We start from the raw sequence: 6,000 nt of genomic DNA, 5'->3' as shown, positions 1-6,000 counted from the left end.
ACAGAGCACTGAACCTCCTCACAGCAGACAAAAAAGACACCTGCATGTTTCTGTGGGAAGAGTGTTACTACTACACCAACAAGTCTGGCTTGATGGAGACCCAGGTCAAATCACTCCAGAAACTGGTGGAAGACCTCAGATGATGTAACCAACTCACTTCCTCTCCTTACCATGTTAATAGGAAGGGTTTAAAAAATATTTTTCTATCACTTGGCAACAAGCCAAAGAAATTATAAAGAAATATCCTATTTATTCTTTGTATAACCAAACTCTACTACCTGCAAGAAGTAATCCAAAGGGTACTCAAAGTTGGAAACTGGATGTGTTTCACTTTGCAGAGTCTGGAAAACTAAAGTATGTGCACTATACCATAGACATGTATTCAGGATTTCAATGAGCAACTGCCTGGAGTTCTGAAATGGTCTGAAATGTATGAGTCTGTAATCATACATTTACTAGAAGTCATGACCATTATGGGAATACCAGTACAAATTAAGACTGACAATGCTCCAGCATGTCTCTAGTAAAATGAAACAATTTCTTTTGCACATTATAACATAACAAATATTATAGGTATGCCACACAATCCTGCAGAACAAGCATTTATAGAAAGATCTAATTGCACTTTGAAAGGTATGTTTAGGAAACAGAAAGGGGTGATAAAGACCCACAGAGACAGAATGCACAATGCTTTATTACCTTTAAATTTTTTAAAATGATAATGAGAAAGGAATAACACCTGCAGAGAGACATTGGCTTGAAGAAAAAAACCTGCTAAATTAATCTAACCTATACATTTTAGGAATGCCTTCACTTCAGAATGGAAGTCAAATAATATGTTGCATTGTGGGAAAGGTTATGCCTTTGCTTCCATGGGAAACAAAAGTTATCATTCTCTTCAAAATTAATGAAGATCAGATTTGATTGTGGAAGACCTCCTCTTGAAAATCTTGACTACAGACATGAAAAAAAGAAAGGTCATATACAGGTAACATATAGGTTTTCACTCTACATGGGAACAGATCTGAGACTGGATGAGAAATGATAAATCTTGGTGGCCATAGAGTCCTCATGACTTATTACATATCATCCATTAATGTGATATAGATAAATATTTATATTACAGTTTGGTTACACAGTCCAAAAAACTTATAGAATTGACAGGTGCCTTTTACTTGCTCAAACAGAAAGCAAAAAATTATCTTTAACTGGCTTGTGCATATTGTACATTCCATACTTATGTTAATGAAGATATATATGTTACCTTAAAATATTTGTATGTTTCCAGGGGGAAAAAGGACCAGATACCAATAAAGATAAGTAGCCCAGGTGATCTAGCATCTCAGAATACCTCTGTTACAGTTTCTTCAAAATTCTGCATCTAGAACATCTTCAAACTGCTAGCTGAAATGGTCTAGTCCTGCAAACAACTCTTGCCAGGACTTTAGATAAGCCCTGCACTTTCCCATTACACAGAGACTGGACAACAAATGATACAACTAGGTCTCCCAGGACTTGGCCATTATTCCAATTTTCTCATGGTCCCCTAAAGATGCCATTGCCCCCATACAACAGGAAGTAGTCTAGAGAACATAATGGCCACATTTTCAAGAGGTGAAGTGAGTGGACTTTTTCTTTCATTGGGTTATGGATGTTTGTCATTGTTTAGGGGTGTGTTGGTTACAAATTGTTATTGGTCATGGTCAGGAAAAATATGAACAAAAGAGATTAGATTCAGGGACTACTTTCTGAAGGGGAAAAAGTGAGGATATAATATAGAAATGGCAGGATAAAAGGATGGATTGTTGAGTCTACTTTTGAATATCCACTAGTCTCAAATATTTTACATTGGTATGGATTTTTGTATATTGATACAAATTTAAGGTTATTTTTGTCATACTACACACGCACACAGACACACACACTTTTCTACTCTTATTTAAGGTATTGTACTTATGCACCTTATTTAACAATGTAATGTAAAGTTCTAGTCCTTGAAAGCTATTTAGGATTATAAAAAATACAGGTTAGTAGTTAGTCATCTATAAAAATTAAACTTGTAGTCATATTTTCAAGGTCATATAGAGATATATTTTAGACAGACAGGTGATCTTCAAACAGTTCAAAGACCTGCAGAATATGGCATTTAAAATGTCTTAATAAGCCGGGCAGTGGTGGCGCACGCCTTTAATCCCAGCACTCGGGAGGCAGAGCCAGGCGGATCTCTGTGAGTTCGAGGCCAGCCTGGGCTACCAAGTGAGTCCCAGGAAAGGCGCAAAGCTACACAGAGAAACCCTGTCTCGAAAAACCAAAAAAAAAAAAAAATGTCTTAATAACATAAGACTTTTTATGACAGTGTGACACATCTGCTCATGGCAGCACCAATCTACTTCAAAAAGGGATGACAGGCATCAAAGAACTTCCACATGCAGTTTGCTTTCACTGTGACAAAGTTAGCCACTGTGCAAAGAAACTGTCCTTGCCTCAATTGCTAACAGTATGCTGTCCAAACTGGACAAGCAGGACACATAAAAAGTGACTGCTGAACTTTGCCAAGACAAGGTAGACCAGTCTTTCAAAACTCCTGCTTCACAGAAAAGTCTGTCATGTACTCTGGACCTGTAGGCCAAAGATGGATGCTCCAATGTTACAGAGTAACCTTGGGTGACTGTCCAGGCAGCTAGCTGTTTCTGTCATTTCTTATAGTTTTGAAGTTGCTTGCTTTGTACTTCCTGTTTACTCTGGTAATATTAGATCCTTCTCAGGTTTTTGATGGGGATGAAGACAAGAGTTATAGTTAAAATTTTCCTTAGTCATGATGGAAAGCAAATTAGGTATAAAACTTGGACTCATCAAGAAAGGATAGATAATGGAGTATTTTCTCCAGATTTGCCAAGTACAAATGGGCCAGACATTGTAAACGTAATTCTTACTTGATAATTGTTCTCATTATATACAGTTTTACTATGCTAGAGTTAAAACACTTTCCTTTTTATTTAGACAGAAAGGGAGAAGTGTTACAAGATATTTTATTATACCATATAAAGATACATCACTGTAACTGGTTTAAGAAAAAGTAAAAAGGCCAATAGCTAGGCAGGAGGTATAGGTGAGACAAATGGACAGATAGAGCTCTGGGAAGAAAAAAGAGGGAGTCACCAGTTGGACAAAGAGGAAGCAAGAAATACTGGAGGAGAGGGGAAAGCCACGAGCCATGTGGCAGCATATATATTAATAGAAATTGGTTAGTTTATGTTATAAGAGCTAGTTAGAAACAAGCCTAAACTAAGGCTGAGCTTTCATAATTAATAATAAATCTCTGTTTTATCATTTAAGGGCTGGCGGTACAGAGAAAGACTTGCTACAGCACATGGCCTACATGGATCTTCACCAGGTCTTCTGTGTATATGGCTGTTAACTTGGTGATTTTGTGGACTCCTAACAGAGGTAGCCAGTGTGTCTGTGACTCTTATGCCTGCTCTTGGGACTCTTTTTTTTTCTTATTGAGTTGCCTTGTCAGGCCTGCATATCAAAGGTTTTGCCTTGTTGTATTATATCTTGTTTTGACATGTTTTGTTGTCTCATGGAGGTCTTTTTTTCTGATGACAAATGAAAGGGAAGTGGATCTGTGGGAGAGGACAGGTAGGAAGGAACTGGAGGAAGGGAAGGGAGGGGAAACTGTAGTCAGGGTATATTGTATGAGAGAAGAATAAGTTTTCAAAAAAGAAAAAAGTAACCTATATGATTAGTAATTCTGGTATCTTGTATAATGTAAGCCCATATTTGCCTTTAATAAGAATACAAATATTATGATGTCCTATGTAGATGGAAAGTAATTTAAATCCCAAGGGATAATTAAATGCAGTTTCTTCTTCAGATGAGAGAGAGAGAAAGCTGACAATGTGTTTTTTCTATGCAATATGCTCAATTATTTCTTTGGTTTTTGTTTTGTTTTTTTGAGACAAGGTTTCTCTGTGTAGTTCTGACTTTTCTGAAATTCACCTTGTAGACCAGGATGGTCTCAAATTCAGAGATCCACCTGCCTCTATTTCCCATGTGCCAGGATTAAAAGCATGTGCCATCACTACCCAGAAATATGCTCAATTATTACATATTATCATTAAAATTTAAAATTTTCTACCACATGTTGCATCAATATTTTAATTTTATACATAAATATTAGAGTAAGAGTAATGACATTCAATTATGAATGACCTACAATTGCCAACCCAGTAAGTAAACAGAACATGGCATATCAAGTTGCAGAAAGACTAAGTGCCCCTCATGTATTAAGGCTGGACAAATGACCCAGTATGAGGAATAGGGTTACAAAAGCCAGGAAAAGAATTTCCTTGAGGGTCTACCATTCTGTGAAGATATCAGAAAGATATTTGGCACAGTACAAGATGACTACTTCCCCTCCATGGCTATCATAAACACAAAACATACCTATCTCAATTTCCAATTCAGGAATACATTTGTGAGCGTCCTCCACAGAGATACCAGCCTTGCATGGCAGACAAGACATGGGGCAATGGGAATATTGGACACCAACCCTGTCCCTAAAGTCCTTCACTTTGGTGAGCTAGCTGGAGAGGTAGACACCCAAAGCAATAGATGGCTAGTGGCCTCAAGGCCAGCCAGAAGGCTTACTGGGAAGAGAGCAGAAAGGGGAACATAAACTTTTCTAGGCTATTCATATCATATATTATTTTTCCTCCTTCATCTGTGACAGATAGTTTTGTTACATACATTACTCTAGATTGGCAGTAGTGGTCTCTTAGGGCTTAGAATACATTGCTACATGCTCTCCTGGCTTTCAAGGTTTCCATTGAGAAATCAGTCATTTTTGTTGTGTTTTTCTTCATATATGATTTGTGTTTTTTTCTGGTAGCTTTCAATACCTGTTTTGTTCTATATACTTAGTTTTTAAACCATGATATGCTGTGAAAAGTTTGTTTTCTGATCTTGTCTTTTTGGTGTTCTGGGTGCTTCTTGTATTATTGGGTAAGTTTTCTTCTATGATTTTGCTGAAGATCTGATCTATGCCACTGATCTATGAATATTCCCCCTCGTCTATTCCTATAATTCAAAGGTCTAATCTTTTCATGAGGTCTCACATTCCCTGCATGTTCAGCTCATGTGTTTTTAAATTTTTCATATTCCTTGCTTACTTTGTCTTGATCTTCTACTGTATCCTTGTGTCCTGTCACTCTATTTTCTGCTTTATTCATCTGCTTCTTAGGCTTTCTCTTGAGTTTTTTACTTGGGTTATTGGGTTTTTCAAATCTATCTTCATTTTATCTTGATTCCTCTTCAGTGTTTCTATCTCCTGATTGAATTACAATTTCAAACCCCTAATTGTATTCATCATTCATCACCAGGCTTCTGCTTGAATTTTCATGGGCATCACTCTGGCATTGGTTTTTTTTTTTTAATCAATTCTTCTTTAAGTTCATGGAGCATCTTATTTTTGTCTTTTTTAAACTTGAATTTTTTGTTGATGTATTTTGTGTATACAAGTGCTTTGTCTATGTGAACACCTACATACCAAAAAAGGGAATCAGATCCCATTATAGATGGTTGTGAGCCACTGTGTAGCTTCTGGTGATTGAACTCAGGATCTCTAGAAAAGCAGAACAGTCAGTGCTCTTAACCACAGAGTCATCTTTCCCGCCTCTTCTTAATTTTTTTATGAAATACAAAAGTCTTCTTTTAAATTCTGTGTCCTGGGGTTCATCTTAGGTAATCCTCTTTGGCAAACAGTTCTATAGGACTGGTGGATTTTGTAGAGGAAATACTGCCTTTATCTTTCTTATTGTTTGTATTTTTGCAGTATGATCTGAGCATGTTGACTTCTTTTATTAGTTCTACATCTGATATGGACAGGGCAGGTTTGGATTGAATACAGGATATGTGGGGGTAGGGTGGGCCTAAAGGTTGGAAATGACTTAGATGGAAACATAAAGATCAGCCTATGTAAGCCTGGCAATGGTGGCG

Source organism: Peromyscus californicus, unplaced genomic scaffold (genome assembly GCF_007827085.1).
Source record: "Peromyscus californicus insignis strain IS unplaced genomic scaffold, ASM782708v3 Scaffold_4__1_contigs__length_199733344, whole genome shotgun sequence".
NCBI lineage: Eukaryota > Metazoa > Chordata > Mammalia > Rodentia > Cricetidae > Peromyscus > Peromyscus californicus.
The sequence above is the reverse complement of the archived record's forward strand: the minus strand, read 5'-3'. Positions refer to the sequence as shown.